This window comes from Haliotis asinina, chromosome 12 (genome assembly GCF_037392515.1).
Source record: "Haliotis asinina isolate JCU_RB_2024 chromosome 12, JCU_Hal_asi_v2, whole genome shotgun sequence".
Lineage (NCBI taxonomy): Eukaryota > Metazoa > Mollusca > Gastropoda > Lepetellida > Haliotidae > Haliotis > Haliotis asinina.
Genome location: NC_090291.1, coordinates 29,167,749 through 29,188,274, shown reverse-complemented (window position 1 = coordinate 29,188,274; position 20,526 = coordinate 29,167,749). Strand labels below are relative to the sequence as shown.

Genomic DNA, 20,526 nt, shown 5'->3' with positions numbered 1-20,526 from the left:
TACCTCGAATACGCCTGGAATACAGTCAGAATGTCCCGAATGCTCTCCAAATGACCCCTGACGTCATCTGAATGCTGTCGAATCGCACAAGAACGTGTCCACCTGTCACTGAAACGACTGATAGCATTTGGGACTCTCATTCCATAAAGCTTGAAGAAATTGTTTATTTTCACATTGTCTTCCGAATGCGGGTCAAAATTAGTACATATGTTTGTTCTGGCTGATTCTCATTGATTCCTGTCATTTCGAAAGAGGTGTGAAGGAGCCTTAAGCTTAACGTCTTCTTACTCATGTCCACTGACATGTAGAGAGTGATCAAAGGACTTTGTTGTTATAGGACAAAATGTTATGGATGTCGACTTCTTCTTTATTGTTTTTCTTGACGTTTCTGGGCTATGCCTTGCCCCCTGGTCAGGTGGATGCTAACTAACATTTAAATAGGATATGTATACTAGTAATGTACAAGAAGCCAGAGTGGTGATTTTAATTAAAACATAGCAGATGAAAAGAGACTTAAAATATACAAAAGCTGGTATGGCGTTGTTACAATGGATTAAGCAATAGAAACCGTTTGACTGGTGTACAATAGTGTGGGGATGATAGTCTAGCAATATACAAAAGCTAGGATAAGGTACTAAGGGTGAGATGATGCTGTAACAGAGGATTAGCAGGTGATTGGTGAAGCACACGTCTAATTGACTTCCCGGGCATTTGGTCGGTAAAACCCTTGGTCCCTGTTCATCTGTGGAGCTAATCTTTTGATGTTGACAGCTTCTGAATTTTTTCGTCGCAGCCAATCATGGATGTTCGATGCTATGATGGGTGTTGCTTGCCAGTCAGTGGAGTGTGACGGATTGTTTAGATCTGATTTCTTTACTGAAGTTCTGTGCTCTTTCAGCCTAGTGTCAATGGGGCGAGATATCTCTCCTACATAGCTGCTGCCACAGTCACACATAAGCTTGTAGATGCAGCTCCTGGGCTTGTGGGTGGTCTTGGTTGGTGAACATCTGTCACTGGCTTTCAGAATGGTCCTCAGTGTTTTGTCAGATCTGAAGGTCACATCTATACCGGCAGTTTTCTTGAGCAGTCGACAGATGTGGTGGCTAATCTGACCTTGGTAGGGAGTATTAATTCTAACTGGGGATGGTCCAGGTTTTGGTTGGCGTTCTTCTTGCTGTTGCAGGGAGGATGATATGTTTCTGTCTACAAGTTGTTTGGGATAGCCGTTGAGGTTTATGAATGTAGTTCTTAGATGGTCTGTTTCAGTGTGGAGATGGTCAGAATCGCAGATAGATTTAGCTCGTCTGGTTAGGGTGGAGGCAATTGCACGTTTGATCTAGGGGTGATGGTTGGAGAGGTAGTGAATATACTGGTGGGTGTGGATGGGTTTTCTGTAGATGGAGAAGGTAATGTTATTGGGGGAGTTGTGCAAGGATGCATCTAGGAACAGTAGTTTTTGTTGGTCTTCTATTTCCATCGTGAACTGGATGCGCAGGTGCTGCTTGTTGAGATGCTTTCTCTTTAGCGAACACCTGATGTCAATGATTTTCTATGCTCCGATCATAAACAGTTGACAGGAGGATGGTCTGGATCTAGGATGGTGAAGATGTCACCCCCCTTTCTGTACCAGCAGAGTGATTAGAAAGGGAATGTAGCCAGGGCTGTCTCTTTGAAGCTGGTCATGAAGATCTCGGTGATTGGCGGTGACAGAGGTGAACCCATGGGGAGCCCATAGATTTGCTGGTAGATGTTGTCTTGCCAGGTGAAGTAGGATGTCTGAAAGCAGCTAGAAACAAATTTGACAATGCTGTCTACTGCGAGTCTTTCCTCAAGGCTACTGATACAAGTGTCAAGTTTGGCACGGAGACTTCATCAAACGGAATGTTGGTGAACAGGTCCACAACGTTGTAGCTAACCATTATGTCCGGTATGTGAGAGTCCGAGAGTTTCTTCACAAACGTAGCAGAATGTGAAACTGAATGTTTGTTCCAAGGTTGGATGTGGGTCATCCTGACTCGATCGGTTGATACTCATGCTATCTGCCACTGGTTATGTAGTCTACAAGTTTAATCAATTAAATCAGTCTGTTCACTGTTCAAGTGGACTCATCGTACGAAATAGAGACACTAAAAACAAAGACTGCGTTGCACAAGATAATGATTATTTTCCATTTAAATTTGATATGGATTTGCGCCGCTGGGCATTGAACGAACTGTATTTTCCTGTACATGTAAAGGGTGAAAAGTGTCCAGAAAACATGGCACCAGCAGGTGTCGCCATTACTGAATAACTCACAGATATGATTCAATATTCACATCATTGTAATACAAGCAAGTTACCTAAGTGTTGTTCAAAGTTGAACTAAAACGTTTTTTTCTCATTTATCATACTTTTTTTATTCAGTTTTTGAACAGAAGACATAAACATGAACGCTTACTTTTATGAGACTTCATGTTTTCGAAACTTGCGTTTCTTTTGCTGTTCAGTATATTTGGTAGACTATAAGTGAATGTAAATTGTAGGTATGACGAACGTAATGGGGGTAGCAACACAGTCGGTTATTTCACTGTATCAGTTTTCGTCTACATTCTGCTTGAAGGGAGGCAACTCTTTCTATAACACACCCCGTAGTCAGGTGACACGGACAGCTTGGTCGAGGTAGGTTGGTCGAGGTAGACACTCGCAGTGGGGCATGACTGACACACACGCACATGCAGCTGATACGTCACAGAATGACACACCTGACACACCATTATATTGCACTCCCTGGTCACACACTGAGGTAACAAAACCACACTCAATGTGTGCGAGTCCTTGTTTATATTCCATCTCGCCTACTCGCATTTATGAGTATGTATGTATGTATGTATGTATGTATGTATGTATGTATGTATGTATGTATGTATGTATGTATGTATGTATGTATGTATGTATGTATGTATGTTCGCATTTATGAGTATGTATGTATGCACGCACGCACGCACGCATGTTTGTATGTATATATATATATATATATACAAACTTACTTTTCTGAGTTATACTATTCTGAATTATTAGAAAGAAATATTTATGCTTTTGTTCATCCATTATAACTGTATTTAATCCAAAATTGTTTATTAATGCTGTGAGCAACCAAAAATACAGAAAGTGGTTACTTCTGTGGACAACAAATTTCAATCGTTTACGGGTATATGTTCGAAATGTTTACTTGTAATGTTTAAATGATGACGCTAATGTCCCTTTTGTTTTTTTATGAATGTTCATCGCATGTAATAGTTTCCGTATGTAATTAACTGTATTTTCACGATGTAACAATGCAAAATGTTTTGGATAAAAAATATGGAAACATCAAATTGTTTGGTATATAACATTGGTATATAACTTTATGATGAAGATATGTTGTACCCATGTTAGAGATCGAACCCGGATCCTCGGCGTTACGAGCGAATCTTTTTAACCACTAGGCTACACCGTTTCCCTTTGTGCAAATATGCGCCTTTGTGCAAATATGCCCCTTTGTGCAAATATGCCCCTTTGTGTAAATATGTCCCTTTGTGCAAATATGTCCCTTTGTGCAAATATGCCCCCTTTGTGCAAATATTTGTACATTTTATTGTTAAACACCTGTTGAAGTCAAGGGAAAATTCATGTTTGGTCATCTACATTCCGTACATATGTACAGGTTTCTTTGGCACTTTAATATCTCTGAGAGTGTTTGGCAGTGGCTTGAATATCATGACAGATTACAGTCAAATACCGTTGATATGTCGAAGTTACAGTTGACTCGAAATGAAAGCTTGGCACCTTCTTGTTACATCTCTATCATGTATAGTTGTGTCGAACCTCGGATACTTACAGTATTTACCTACCTTGATCCCTCTAACATAGGCGCAATAGTGTTTAACCGTATATCACCAAATACTTACTTTGGTTTCTCTAACGATGGTATTCAACTATACTGACCGCTAAAGGACCGCGAATTTCAAAACCAAATGCAAAATTACACGCAAAAGGTATGTAGCGTTTTGTTGACATGCTTCCCAGTCCGATATGATAGATATTACCAACAGCATATCGACCAGACGTACCTTAAAAGACAGACGCGGTAAAAGGTCCCGTATGACATTCGTGTAAATGAAAATGCACATGTAGATCGTGACAACCCTACCAATGACATAGAATCCCGAATTTGCCTGAAATCATTCTTGTGTTGACACGATCGCAATATCACGAGTTACGAGAGATGAGAGGAACCAAGCGATTGGAAATTGGCCAGGATCCACGGAGGGTAGCCAATTATCTTACCGTTTATGTTCGAACAATCTACCGCCTACAGGAGCTCTACCAGTCTACTAACAGCGTGCAGTGGACAACCTTCAGTAACATCACAACGTCAATACCGACGGATTGTCAACGTCAAACCAACCATCTACAGAATCGCTTCAGCAGAGCCACTGAAACAGCTCGCCAGATCATCGGGACTCACACCCATTAATGCCAATACAGTGCGTCGACGTTTGTGCGAAAGACCGTGCTGCCATAGACCATATCGTGTTTAGTGGTACCATTTTGGGTGAACTCTAAATGTGATTGCCGAAAATGTGTTAACCATAATTGGCAAGTTTCAACGGAATACTCCGTTTTAATTGTTAATTAGAGCGATTTATAAAGTGTGAGTGAGTGAGTGACTTACGTTTTACGCCCCACTCAGCAATATTACAGCTGTATTGCGGCTGTCTGGAAATACTCGAGTCTGGACCAGGCAATCCAGTGATCAACAGCATCAACATCGATCTGCGCCAATGGGAACCGATGACATGTGTCAACCACGTCAGCTACCCTGACCACACGATCCCGTTAGTTGTCTCTTAGGACAAGCATAATCGCCTTTATGGAGAGCATGGCCTATTCTACCCGCACCTTCACGGGTCTTATAGTGTGTAGTTTTAGATACCTCGATCATTATGCGTTTCCTTTGCGGTTCAGTATATATACTTTCATGTACATTCCTAAACATTGCTCTTGGTTATGTCCTTCCAGATGGCGACCTCACAGAAGCTGACCGAACACTTTCTGACATGTACAATATGTACAGAGGTGTTTGTCGATCCCTGTACACTTGTGTGTTATCACACATTCTGTCGGAAATGTGTCATCAACTTCACCAAAACCAGACCAGAAGCCATCAATGCCAAGTCTCTTATCTGCCCTTTCTGCAGCAAAATGACGAAAGTCTCTGACCCTGAGAAACCAGTGGAGGAATGGGCAGATGACGTCAAGCCAAGTTTTGTCATGCAGGGACTTTTGGACTCGTTTGGTCCAGAATCCAAAGGTGTGTATATAGTTGCTTTGGATACAGTCCAAATTCATACTTTCTGCAACTCTGATCGAAGTTGTAGAAAGCTTTCCTTTGTATTAGTGTCTGTTATAAATTAGTGTCTAAACTGAGTGAACGATTTTGGTTAATCACACGATCAAACTAAAGTAAAGTTATTATTAAAGCCCTACATTTTATTCTGGTAAGTGACATACAACCATCTCTATCATGTTCTGTTTGGATGTTGTGAAAGTTGTCATGTACTGTCATGTTTCAATTATGTTAAAGTGCGTTCTAAATGTATCAGTTATTTCCAGATACAACCTCCTTCTGTGCATACTGTAAGGAGGGCGGGGAGACAAATCCAGCTGCTGTTTGGTGCTCTGTCTGTGGTGACGCACTATGTGAGAAATGTGTCAGAGTGCACAGTCGCATTCCAGCTACACGTCACCATGACGTCACTGATCTGAGTGGGGAGGCCAAGGTCAAAAGAAAGCGAAAGGTCATGTGCAAAGAACACAAGGAGGAATGCGTGGAGTTTCTTTGTAAGGATTGCGAGAAAACCGTTTGTCATAAATGCTGCATCATTTATCACAGGAAGTGTGATTCCGTTGTCACAATCGAGTCACAGGTCGAGACCATGAGAAAAGAACTCAAGAAGAAGAAAGAGGCGTTATCAAAGAAGCAAGAAGACACGACATCTAAAACTAATGAACTGAAATCGACAGTAAATAAAGAAACGTCTCGATACGCACAAATGGAAGAAGACATCATGTCTGTAACACAGGAAGCCATAAAACAAATCACGTTTAAGGGAAAACAACTTCTGGATAATCTCAAAGAGATGTCAGACACCCACATCGGACAACTGAAAGTTTGCATAAAGTCAAGGGAGTTGTCAGCACAGATGTACCAGCAACAGACTGAGTTGATAGACCAGGCTCTACAATCTGAGTGTGACATGGATATATATGAGATGTATCAGTGCTGTTAGGCAGATGGTGTGGGGGCTGTTGGGGACGCCGACGATGGAAGAATAGTCAGGGTCACATTCAGACATGACATTGAAAATTTGAGTAAAGCTTTAGGTGATCTACAGCTGGATGCGATGTGTGATGTAGACCTAACGGTTGATCCAGTTCTGCAAGACACTATTAACGTCACAGTAGCAGGCGAAGAACTTGAAACCAACGTCGCTGACGTGACAGTGATGATGGTGGATGGTACAGACACAGTTGTGGTCACAGACTGGAACAACACAAGTGTGAAGTCATTCTACACTAGGGACAATGAACCGTGTCACAGCAGATTACGTCTGAAGAGATTTCCGTATGGTTTGACAAGGCTGACACACAACCAAGTGGTTGTAACAGTTCCAGCTGAGAACCAAATTGTAACAGTAGGCGTCAACCCGGACCTCGAGCTGCTGTCAACCATCACAACAAGCAAAGAGTATTGGGGAGTAGCATATTTGAACCCATCAACACTCGCAGCAAGCTCTCCGTCTCCTCCTTGTGTTGACATCCTTGGTATGACAGGAAACTTGTTGAAGTCAATCAGTCCTCTCTATAATGGAAGCAAGATATTTCAATTTCCCGCCAACCTTTGTGCCACAAGGACAGGACACATCCTGGTGTCTGATTGGGGATCCAAATGCGTCGTGGGTCTGACCCCCGAGGGCGAGACGTTGTTCCACTACAGACCTACTGGAGACACAGCACTGATGGAACCACGTGGTATCACAAGTACCTGCAGGGGTGACATCCTGGTAACAGACTTCTCTCTGCACAGAGTCATTCATCTGACTGGGGCAGGGGAGTTTGTTAGAAACGTACTGACAGATCAGAACTGTATTCAGAATCCACGAGGAGTTCATATAGATGGGCGTGGTCAGATGTATGTTGGTGTGTTTCTCTGGAATCAAGGTGTTGTGGAGATTTATAGGTGTTCACAAGGGTTGTTTTAGATGAGGGAAAACCACTGAAACAGCCATGCTATCATCAGTGCACTTTCATATATTCACTTATCCAAAGGATTCTTCTTTCAAGTCGTTAGACTATTAGAAAGCTGCGGTATACAGTAATATAGAGTCAAATGTTAGAACTTGGAATTCAACACAATATTTCATGTATACTACTGGAATAAAGTAACTGAAGTATTCGATGTCATGTCATTTTAATGCACAAAGATACTAACATGATTTATGGTGTTCCCTTAATCACTGTTGAACTCTTGACAGGATAATATCGAAATCTGTGTGATTGGCTCTAAGCATCGTGACAGGCCGTTGAGGAGATGTGGTGTCACAGCTTCATCATGGCCGGAAGAGTACCTGAATGTTCTGCTGTCACAAGAAATCTGTCACGACATTTGGACGGGCATTGTTGAAGCGTGACGTTATGTCCTTGTCCTTGTCCTAAGGTTAAATAGTCTCATCCCTGTATCGCACTCTGTCAGACTGTCACTGACAATGACATGTTGTGTCCATGAGATGTAAGATGTCGTATGTTGAGCTCCATCAGTCGGTTCCGTAAAGTCCTGGGCCTCGTTCCAAAGATCAACTTAGCGCTACGATCGCTTTATTGAACAGAGTCCTGGAACCGACTGGCCATAAGTCAGGAAGGGTCGAGCAGTCAAACTGGTATTCTGGAATCGGTTCCTTCGATGGGACAGTCGAATGTGGTTGTCTTGCAGTCCGAGTCAAATCACTCATGTTTGCATGGTGCTGGAAACGTATCCACAGAGGTGGCATCGTGTGCCAAGGGGCACCAGTCTCCAACATACCCACTATACGTAGAGACGCTGATGTTCTGTAAGCCGTGGGTTGAGATTAACGTGTTTTCCACAACCTTTAGAGCTTAAAGAATAATCAACCGCTTCAAATATCCAAACGCATGCAAGTGACAAAGTTCATTGTGCACGAAGTGCACGTACCAGGGACGATATGTGATGTCAAATTTCATGCAATGTGCTTTACTACTTGTGTATTTAGGGTTATTTTTATAAATTTTAAAATAACGTATATTTTATGCAATTTTATGTTGTGCGGTTATTTTTTTTCGATAGAAACATAAATATGAAATGACCCATCATACCTTTCTTTGGTAATTGAAAATTACTATGCATAAGGAGCTGAGAGGTAAGGTAAATCACCTAAGTAAGATAATAATATGTATATTGACTGAGAACTGTAAAAGTGAAAATGTATATCACATTTTCATTGTGTTGTAAAAGGTATAGACGCCTTAGAAATACCAGTAGTGCAGTCCCAAATCCATATATAACGGTAGTAGGATGTATCAGCACAAGACAATGTAATCCTGCTTATATATGTAACGCAAAGAGATTCATTTATCCATCCACCTATTTAAAGAGGTTACACAGCTTGACTAAAGGCATCGTCACTGTTGTTAGCACTGTTCCCTTGCCTTGCCAAATCTTTTCGGGGCGCTGGGGTAGCCCAATGGTTAAAGTGTCCGGTCGCTATGTCGAAGACCCGGGTTCGATTCCCCACATGGACACATTGAGTGAAGCCCGTTTCTGATGTCACCTGCCGTGATGCTGCTTGAATAGTGCTAAAAGCGGAGTGAAGCTATATGTACACTAGACGCCAGGTGTTAGAGCAGCACATGGTCGTAGCGGTTACTGTGTTTCTGCCGCAGAGGGCCAAACCTAACCAGTCAAAATACTGAAGACGAACCCCGTTTCTGTACAAAGGTTGTGTCTCACAGTCCCTGAGCCTCGTTATTATCCGTTCCTCCAAACCCTTTCTGCAATACTAAAGAAGAAGCAAGTCTACATTTACTCACCTGTTGCTTGGGGATTTTTTTGGGGTGTGTGTTGTTTTTGTTTTTTGCTTTGTTTTGTTTTGGTTTTGGTTTATTTTTTTTTGTTGTTGTTGTTTTCTTTGGGGTTTGTTGTTGTTGTTATAAATATAAATAAAATTGCATATCCTTCACCACCATTTCATATTGCTCATTTATTGAAAACTCAGAAAGGATCACAATATTTCTAGACTACTCTGACACAAAAAGCATTAGTGTAAGAACCAAAATGTTAACATATATCATCCCATGACATCAAAGACAGAGAACGCACAAGCTATAAATTATTAGTGTTTCAATGTACTGATTCTACCAAGTTCCAATGGTTCCAGTATCAGATTTTGCACGATATCCTACCCATAAATTCTCTCCTTTATAAAATGGGATACGTTGAAAGCAATTCATGCAGCTATTGTTCAACAGAAGAGGATTCTATATTCCATTTGTTCTGGGAATGCCATTATATACGCTCCCTTTGGAATGATTTGAAAAAGTGGCTGCTAGCAGAAGCTCAGGTGTTTTTTTTCTTGGCTACACCGAAAGAAATAATAACCTACTCATCATCATCACATTAATAACAAAGCATTATATATTCACCAAAAGATCACAAAAGAAAGCGCAAGAGTTCACAGAAATCCAGAGGCAGCTAAGAGATTATTAGAGACTAACTAAATATGCAGCCTCCATAAATTCAAATATTGACACTATTTATAAGTACTAGTTGACATGCCGTTTACCTTTTAGTTAGTTGTAAATAAGTATAGCTAAACACTCTGAATGTATCGGAAAGTCTAATGCTGCCATTCTCGTTGCGTCAATAACGTACTCGTTGCTTCGTACATTTTCTCGTTATTTTCTGCGTTAGTTCAAGTTTCAGTAAAAACTGAAAAAATTCGAGTACTATGTGGTTACTTCAGTTGCTGTTTTCGTTGCTTCGTCCGTTTTCAGTTTTCTTTCCAAAACCTGAAGTAACGAGAAAATACTAGAAGCAACGAGTAAAATAATCGGTAGATATATGTTGTTCACTTACGAGGTATTAGCAATATATAAAAGGATCATTTTTATACTGTGCTAAGACCCCGTTAGTGACAGTATATACCTTGACGGCAGTTTTTAGCATTGCAGGCCCCTGTGGCCATCAAAGACCAGACAGTAAGGTCTATGGTAGAATCAGGTCACCACAACACATCAGTTCGTTTCAAGCTGTTCGGGCTATATGAGATGCTCTGGAAAATCGCACATTCCGAGTTACAAAGTTCGTGGTACCTCTGCTTTCGTTATGATGATATATTCATCGCAGGCGTTTCAAGTAAAAACTACTTGCAGAAATAGAGCTCTGTATCCCTCAAATTTACACAACTGCTAACAGGACATGTCGAAATAACTCACTTCGGCCTAACTGGGCATTCTGTGGGATACGTAAGAGAATATCCAGAAAAACATGTTTACTCGTAAAATCGGGCAAACACGAATAACTGCTGAAAACAACAGATCAGATTATACATGCAGTTATGTCGACTCATCTGGCATGAAATGCATGCACTGCCGACACAAAGATATTTTGTGCTTTGTCATGTGTGCTAAATGTGTTCCATCTACTGATTAACATCATACAGGTCCTTCTTTCATAAAGTTTATATTAAGATATGTATAAGAGTATGATACTTGATGCTCACGGAAAAGCATCGTATTAAATGTCTCCAAATATGTAGGTGCCGTGACCAAATGGAGATTGACATGACTGGATCTTATTTGTGAATTGTTATCATATGCTGTGTATTTCCCCAGTTAGATTCCCTAAAGGATTATCATATGCTGTGTATTTCCCCAGTTAGATTCCCTAAAGGATTATCATATGCTGTGTATTTCCCCAGTTAGATTCCCTAAAGGATTATCATATGCTGTGTATTTCCCCAGTTAGATTCCCTAAAGGATTATCATATGCTGTGTATTTCCCCAGTTAGATTCCCTAAAGGATTATCATATGCTGTGTATTTCCCCAGTTAGATTCCCTAAAGGATTATCATATGCTGTGTATTTCCCCAGTTAGATTCCCTAAAGGATTATCATATGCTGTGTATTTCCCCAGTTAGATTCCCTAAAGGATTATCATATCTTAACTTAAGGCGACATCTCTTTCCCCCAGCCCCACCCGTCTGCGACTCCCGTCCTGGTTTTGTTTTTGAGACGACCCCCTCCTACCTGTTTTTTTTTCATACTGACAGAGACTCTGTTGTAGCTACGTCCTTAATAGTTTCAGCCTGAAAGTTAGGATTTTTTACGAGCTATCGTGTATGGTGAAGCTAGGTCTTATTCAAAAATGGGCAGTTAAAAAGTACCTTTTACAATACAATATCACCGCACACTAGTTTCCATAAAACCATAGTCTGTTCCAAATAAATCCGCATTGCTCATTTCTGCACTAATTTCTCCTCAGTGAAGTCTTTTTTCACGTGTCCTACCTCCCTACCACTGGAACTTTAGTTAGGCCGAGCAGAGGGACTATATATATGGAGAGATTATCCCTGTTGTAACAGATATTTCACACTTTCGCATAGCAACTACATAAACTGTAGAGATAAATGTGAAAATATGATTGTTTTTTTTCTATTTCCGACAGTACTTTAGCAATACATTCGGAACCAGGTAACGTAAAGCAAGGAGAAGTTACGAATGCTTAAAGCTATTTCAAAGGGAGACAACTCATCGTAGGAGAGTGCGCTTCCGTATACAACCATTAGTGTTCCTTCCGGTTTAGGACTGCAGTTTGCAGTTTCTTGATAACAGAACCAACTAATCTCGATATAACATGAGCAGAATGACCTGGAAAAGGAAAAATAGTACATCCACGAGGACTGGATGGAAGCTGATCAAGCATGAGGATGAGCAGGAAGCTCGAGAAAACAGTTCGAGTCCTCCGCTCTCATCCAAGATGGCACCAAATGAGATTCATTCTCCGAATTTGGTTAGCTATGCACAATGATATTTCTAAGCATGTGATACTATAAGAAAGAGTGCATTATCTGACATGAACCCTAGACAAAAAAACACACATTTTTATTAACTTTCAGGCTAGAGTGCAGTTTACCGGGGGAAAATCGGAAAGATTGCACTACTCCCAATTTTCTATGTCTACATTCCTCATGTAACAAATCCTACAAAAATAAATCGTCAGGACACCACTGCCACCACCCACCCCCAAACAAAACGAAAAAACCCAACCAAACAAACAACAAAAAGTGACAACCGTATCCAGGCGTAATGTATTGCAAATTCACGAACATCTATTTTCCGCCCGTAGCTGTTTTCAGAGACCATGTAATAGATTCTATTAAATGGTCTCTGCTGTTTCTAACCATTTTATGCCGACGAATATAGGCCTATGTTTTTGATAAAATGTCTAAACCAAAATCTGAAAACCTAACTCTATACCTAACCTAAATTCACGAGATAATCCTAATAAATAGAATAAATTTCAAGCGGAGGTTACGGGTTGTATTGTTACCTCACGCCAGTTGTATGAGAAAGGATGGAGATTGCACAACACAGGCTAATGAATATGTAACTTTATCAGCAATCGTGCACACTCTTCTCGAAAACCTGGCAGTCCATGTCTCTGCACTCCTCCCTCATAACAAACAGTCACTTGTGTCAATAGTTTAGTGATAGTTTGTTAAACAACTTTTATTTTTAGGACAAAAATTCTGCAAAAACCTCACAGAGTTAGTATGATGTTTTGATAATAATCAGCATTCCTTTGAGTATTTTATGTTTTTTAAGTTTCGAGTTAAATTGAAATTCATCGGTCCACCTTTGAGCCAAACAGACTGTAGTATAAACAAAACTGAAGTCAAGGGTTTTATAGTGATTTTATAAACTAGCAAGTAGTAGTGGAGAAAAAATGGGTGGAAATGGACGAAATTGTTCAAGAACATCCATAAATGGTTTTGTGCACAGTATATCATTGTCAGCCACAAATTTAAAGGGGAAGTGTTAAGTGGAAAATATATTTTTATTGAATAGTTTCATGTTCAGTGATGGAGTTTTCTGTCTTGTATACTACATTGCAGTCATCAGTGGTTATCACTATGACGCCATCTGTCTGTTTAGTTATTTTTAGGATATCGTCATTACCATGTCTGTCCATCCAGTGCAGAACTTGAAAACATTCATTATTTCTTTTTGAAACTTTGTATGCATCAGCCAAGAAATGAAGTGGTTCCATTTGATATTTTCAGAATTAATTTTCTATGATTCCATGGCTACAAGCATTCATTTGTCAACAGCCAAATGGTAATAGGGAAAGCTTGATTTATGTTTTAGCTGAGCCACTCAATTGTTCATCTTCTAGGGTCAGAGAGTCATTCAGAAAAAAGGGAATCGTTCTGTTCTGTCCTGATGTAGTCGACAAACCACAGCTTGTTGCTTCATTATTCCCCACTCAGGCATCTCTACCTGAGCCTTCTACCCTGATAAACAGCCATCTGTCTCTGTTCTGACCTGCAAATTTATATGTGCGTGAATATCCTATCCAGCTCACTTGTTTCTTCAAGTTTACTACCTCTTTATCTGAGTGCCATACTTTTCAAACCAAAAGCCCTTGTTCCAAGCAAACGTAAAAGTGAAACAGTCAACACACTGGGGTGTGGTGGGCGAGCTGGCTAATGCACCAGGTTATTGATCCAGCGAGGTTGAGGTGTCCAGGTGTGAAAACCTTAGAGTCAACTTTGAGTACAGACTATTTCCGTGTTGTAACAAACCCTAGTGTACAGTACACAACTGAGTGTACTTAAAAGAACCCACAAATCCATTGGTATATGACCAGATGGTGACCACATGAATACATGCAAACATCAAGTTGGTAAGAAAAGTGAGAGGAGCAAAGGAAAAAATTTAAGATGGAAATGCTGAGAGAAAGAACGAATGTGATGTGAGAAGCTGGAACGGATGAGGAAATCATGAGAGAGATAGGGGATTGCTGTGGAGCAGGCAGCTGCAAGAAGGAGAGTAAAACAGACGAATGGCAGGGAATGAATGCAATAACAGTTTTTTACTTAAAGTGACGAGAGTGATTATGAGACAGTTTGTAAGAAATGTGGACTGAGAGATCCTGTGGATGTGATGGGGTGTGAGATTGGAACTAACATACACAGATGTTTTGTTCCAGTCAAGACATTTCCATTATAATGCACAGGAATGGCATGCATAGACAATGTTTATTAGAATGTATGTATATTTATTGCAACTACACATATCCACTCAACATCTACTATCCCATCTAGTATGGCACATCTTTTCTAAGATTAAGGGGTTGTACCTCAGTGTTGAAACGCTGTGGTCTTACCATGGTGCAGTACGGTGGCTTCAATTTGGTTTGTTTCAGTTCAGTTATATGAGATGTGATCATGATGCAGAAAATTGATGAGCCAAACTTTACATTGTTTTATAACATGGGGAATAATGACCATACTCCTTATTATTTTGAGTATACAAAACTGTCTTCACTAGACTGAAATACCAAGCTACCTAACCTTAACACTGCATTACGGTATGCTAAACCAAAGGCAAATTACCACAGTGCTACCAATTCTGTGGTGTACTGTTTCACCCCCATCGTTGACTTTTTGTACCCCTTTCTGTGTATGTGAAAGGACCACTGCTGAAGCTGTTGTTGGGTTTTATTTATTTGTTTACATTTTCAGTGTGAGTGTGCTATTTTTTTAATTTTTTTTTGTTTCTTTCTTTTTCATGCCAAAATATCCAAGGTACATGTTGATATGTTGTCAATGTCAAAAAAATTACTAAATATTGTCATTAATTTTAACTCACTCTCGCCTTCCAGATGATGACCTCCCAGGACCTACCAGAACATGTCCTGCAGTGTACACTGTGCACAGAACGCTTCATCAATCCCTGTTCACTTGTGTGTAATCATACATTCTGTCGTAATTGTGTTGTCAACTACACACAGACCAGACCAGAAGCAATCAGTTGCAAGTGTCTCATGTGCCCTTTCTGCAACCAGATGACAAAAGTGCCTGAACCTGTGTATTCAGTTGAGGAATTTGCAGAAGATACCAAGCCAAGCATTGTGACACAAGGAGGACTCAGGGACTCATTTGATCCAGATTCTATAGGTAGATAATGTCTTTTGTCGTACATCTTCGTGTTCAGTCTCATTACCTTATTTTTGTATAAGGGTGGTTGTTTGGTAGCATTGTCATGAAAGTGTCTATCTGCTCATAATTCCCAGATTCGTTTCCCCTCATGGCTGTAATGTGTGAAGCCCATTTCTGTAAAAAATCTACAAAATCTAACTCACTCACTGTCATTGAATAAAGGTATCTATGCCATAGGGTGTCACACACATAATTTATTTGTACGTTTGTGAAAACACATACCTGTAAATTTGAGGGCTGAATTTCTTAAAAGTTTTCAAGACAGCAAGAAGGATTCAGAATCATTTGTCCTGGGCCCTTATGCTAGCCTACAAACAATGTTTTGATTCAAACTGAAATTTCTTGTTATGCAACTAGTACACTAGAATTCAGAGTGGCTGAGTGTTTAGTATGTGAATTCGGACTAGATACATGATAATGGTACCTTGCATGTAGCTGAATAGCTCCCCATATATAAATGTAAACAATTATTATGTCACTATGAAATCACATGCAAAACACCTTGGTTTTGTCATTGCAGTGACATACAGTAATCAATATCAAATTAAGTTTTGGCATAATTCAATCTTGTATTGATTGTATTCAAATTTTTGGCGTAACTATCTTCAATTAGTGTTAAAATGTTAATGTTCATAATTCTCTCACTGCATTCCAGACACAACCTCTTGTGCACTTTGCAAAGAGAAAGGGGAGACAACTCCATCCACTGTCACATGTGCAGTCTGTGATGCAGCACTGTGTGAGACATGTGTCGCCAACCACAGTCGCATCCATGAGATTACCGAGCTATGTACAGAAGAAGTCAAGGTTGAAAGACCAAAAGCAATGTGTAATATACATCCACAGGAATGCATAAAGTTCCTGTGTAAAAATTGCAAGAAGACAATATGTGACAAATGTTTCTTATACCACAAAACATGTGATTTAGTTGTCAACATCAAGTCACAGATCGGGATCATGAGAACAGAACTTAGGAAGAAGAAAAAGTTGTTGTCAAAGAAGCAAGAAGATATGAAATCCAAAACTGTTGAACTGAAATCAACACTAGATATACAAACGTTACGATACAAAGCGATGGAAGAAAACATTATGTCTTTAACACAGGAAATCATTGAAGAGATCAAGGTTAAAGAAAGAAAACTTCTGAATTATTTGAAAGAGATATCAAACAGTCACATTGGACAACTGGAAGCACAAATCAAGTCGAGAGAGTTGTTAGCCCAGATGTGCCAAGAAGAGGCAGAACTGATCAGTGAGGCTTTACACTCTGAGGACGACAAGAGTGTGTATGAATTGTATGAGGGTTGTGAAGCAGGTGATGTGGAGGCTCGTGATGACATGTTGGAGAAAGGAAAAATAAGCAGAGTCATATTCCAACAAGACAATGAAAAGCTGAGTAAAGCACGGGCGGATATGCAGTTAGGTGAGCTTGACGTCTACTATGACGGTGTTGTGGATCTGACAGTTGATCCAGTGTTACAAGACACCATCGATGTCCGATTACCTGACACTAGGAACAAAGGATGGGTTGCTGATGTGACAGTGGTGGTGGTGGATGGTACTGATATAATTGTAGTCACTGACCGGAACAACAGCGATCTAAATTCCTTCTACACTAAGAACAGGCAACTTTGTCACGACAGACTGAATCTGAGCAATGTCCCATGGAGTCTGACAAAGATGGCACCCAAGTCCTTAGCTGTCACTGTGCCGGGTGCGAAACAGATTGTAATGGTGAAAGTCAGTCCTGATCTAGAACTGCTGTCAACCATGCAAATGAGCAAACAGTACTGGGGTATAACATGTCTGAACCCATCATTACTGGCTGCAGGTTCCAAGTCTCCTCCCTCTGTTGACATTTTGGATTTGTCAGGAAACATGTTGCACTCCTTCAATCCAAACCTGGGTGGGAAATTCATATTACAGTGCCCCAACTACCTGTGTACCACCAGAAAAGGCACCATCCTGGTGTCTGATGGGGCCACTAGATCTGTCACATGTCTCACCCCTGAGGGTGAGATAGTCTTCCATTACAAACCTACAGGACAGTCAGCACTGAAATGTCCTCAGGGCATCACAAGTACCTGCAAGGGTGACATCTTAGTTACAGACTTCTCCCTGCACAAAGTCATCCATCTGAACGAGACGGGACAATTTGTGCGAAATGTACTGACATCTGAAGATGGTATAGAGAAACCACTAGGAGTAGATGTAGATGGACGCAGTCAAATGTATGTTTGTCTGCAGAATCAAGATGCTGTGAAGATTTTCAGATGTTGATTCTGGACACAGTGGATATCGAAGCTGTTGTGTAAAGTTTGTAAGAAATGAGCTTCACTGGATCAGGCAGTCACTCTCTGACAAACCTGCTTCATACAAACAAATACAGCTGTGAACATGGGGCTCCAAAGACACTCCATTGGATTCATGTCCCATCTGTGTAGTCAGAAAAGAAATAAATGAGGTATTAATACATCTGGTCATTTATGGTATTCCCAGAAATTATTGAGAATCATGTTGCGTCATGTAACTCATTACGTTTATTAACTTCTGGCGTTTTACTTACATAAACATGTTAAAACATCATCCTTTTACAGTCTCAGTCTTGTTTTAGTACTTTGTTAGACCTCCTCGCTCAGCAATGCATGCCTGAATACATCTAGGCACACTACCCATCAAAGTTTGTAGGTAATCGTGTGACAGGGTATCCCAATATTGGACCACCTCGGCCTTCATATCTTCAATATTTCTCAGTCCCTTTTGGTTTATTCTGTCCTTCATGACTTCCCACACATTCTCAATTGGGTTTAGGTCTGGGCTGTAACTAGGCCAGTCTAAAACTTGAACATTTTCGCCCGACAACCACTCGCGCAGTGTGTTTTGGGTCATTATCATGCTGGAAAATCCAATCATCTTCATACAATGTTTGTGCTGTCGGAAGAAGGTGACCATTTAGAATGTCAAAGTATCTTTCTTTTGTCAAGTTTCCCGTGAAAACACAATGGTGTCACTCCGCGAGCCGATATGCCACCCCACATGTGAAACTTCGGGCTATGTTTTGGTCGCTGGTAGATAGGTTTGACAGTATCTTTGGTCCAAATTTTCACACAGTTAGGGAAAAGCCAAACAGAACTTTCATCCGAAAAGAAAACATTATCCCAATCTTGATTTTCATGAGCCCGACACCAGTTTAAACGTTTTTCCTTTTGTGCATCTTTCATCAACGGCGAGGGAATTCCACGTTTTTTCACCCAATTAAGTCTCTGTAATTCCCGCCTAACTGTTTCATTGCATACCTGAGGACTTCCTCTGCTAATCATTTCATTTCTGATGTTCTAAACACTTTTCAATTTGCCCCTGCTCACAATCTGCCCAAGTCTTCGGCGATCCACAACACTGAATTTCGTAGGCCGACCTGCCCATGCTTTGTGCTCTATCCCGGTTCCTGTTTGAATATTCTTCAAAGTTCTGTATACTGTAGACAGAGGAATACCATGTCTACAAGCTAACACTTTAGCATCAGCCTCACCCCTTTCAAAATCATCTAGAATGAGCTTTCTTTTCTCTCTTGCTGTAAATTCTGCCATGTCAACACAGGAAGCCGTCTGCTCAGACAAGGGAGATAACTCTTGACGTAATGAGCTGCCTTCTAAGCATTCAAGAGTTGTCTCCCTTATTTAGTATGCTTAGTGCATAGTGAAAGTCCTTTTTCCAATCTTAGCATCATTAGAAAAAAAACAAAGATTTTCTCAATAATTTCTGGGAACACTGTATAGGCAATTAAACTGACTTATTCTGGCATTTCAAACCCCCAAAAGAAAAGGCTGTGGCCCCTGTAGCTCGGAAAAGTGAATGACTGGACTCAGAAACAGATGCTAGTGTTATTGAAACCAGTACTTAAACTGTTTCATTGCTCAGATTCAGATTGTAAGAAAACAGTTCATACATCCATGTTTTGTGTTGTCTCACTTCTTGTTGAAGAAAAAGATCCTTCCTGCATTAAAACCTGAAAGCTGTGTTGTTCACTGTCAGTTTATGTCTAAGTCCTTGGGACTTTTGGTTTGTATTGTCACTTCTGGTTCTGAAAAGAAACTGTTGGCATCGCATTGAAGAGTGAGAAATTATTGAAATCAGGATTTTGCACATTTTCCACAATATTTTGGCCAGTGTGAAATATATATTATTGACGGCACACTTTCACACATTTTGACAATGTTTTAGCCAGTATTGACAGCACAATTTCACACATTTTCAAAAATATTTTGGGCAGTGTTAGATGAAGGGGCTCATTATTACCCTTAAGATAAATTTGTCGAAGCCAAAGCATACAAACCATGTAGCCGGATTTGCCATGGGTTGTATGTATGACCTTGACCTTAGATGGAATGTGGCTGCCAAACTGCTGATTGCTTCAAAATTTTAGAGTCAGCGTGTACAATTATAAGTATAAAAAGAGTAATGAAACTGTTGCCAAAATTTCTTATTTATTTGTATCAATACATATATCAGAAATAAAATGTTTCTGTATTTCACATGTCTTTTATCAAAATCTCATTTCATCATTTTTATCATAAGCTACGCCATCTCAAGTTATCTCCCTTTAAGACCGTTACGGAAGTATCATGGTGAAACGTTTTGAACCTCATTCTGCCGAAGGTTGAATGTTGTTCTTTAAAGAAGCTTACTTAGAAGATCTTCAGAGTAATAAATGCGTCCACACAGTGTTTTGAAAGGGTGTACGGGACTGTAAGACTTTTGTAAATTCCATATTTACAGGAAATACGGAATTCACAAAGATCATACAGTCCTGTACACCCTTTCAAAACAAGCCTCAGGATATACATAATTTACAAGGGTCTCACATCCCATACACCTTTTCAAAACACTGTGTAACTAACAATATGCACTCATGTTGGCCTCCTAACTATGCAACAAAAGGCGTATTATCCGACTTGTCTGAAATAGATAACTGGAACTTTGAAGCATAGAACACCTGCCATGTATGCAATGTAAACATTTGCTCTGGATTACGCAACTTGTCATACACGCAATCCTGCATTCCTTCAATTGAACTTTTTAATTTATCATTGTAAACTGAATGCATTATTTTTAGGTAGGAATGAATTATATGGTAGCTCCCAAGGGTCCACTGTATTACTAACAGGAGTGCATATATTTTTAGAGAAGGGTGGTGTGATATAGTGTC

The 20,526-nt window shown here is 40.2% G+C and overlaps 1 pseudogene; it reads left to right on the top strand.

Moving 5' to 3' along the window:
- Nucleotides 1-5,040: 5,040 nt before the first annotated feature.
- On the top strand, nt 5,041-19,710 carry LOC137257676 (uncharacterized; annotated as a pseudogene).
- The last annotated feature ends 816 nt before the right edge of the window (nt 19,711-20,526 follow it).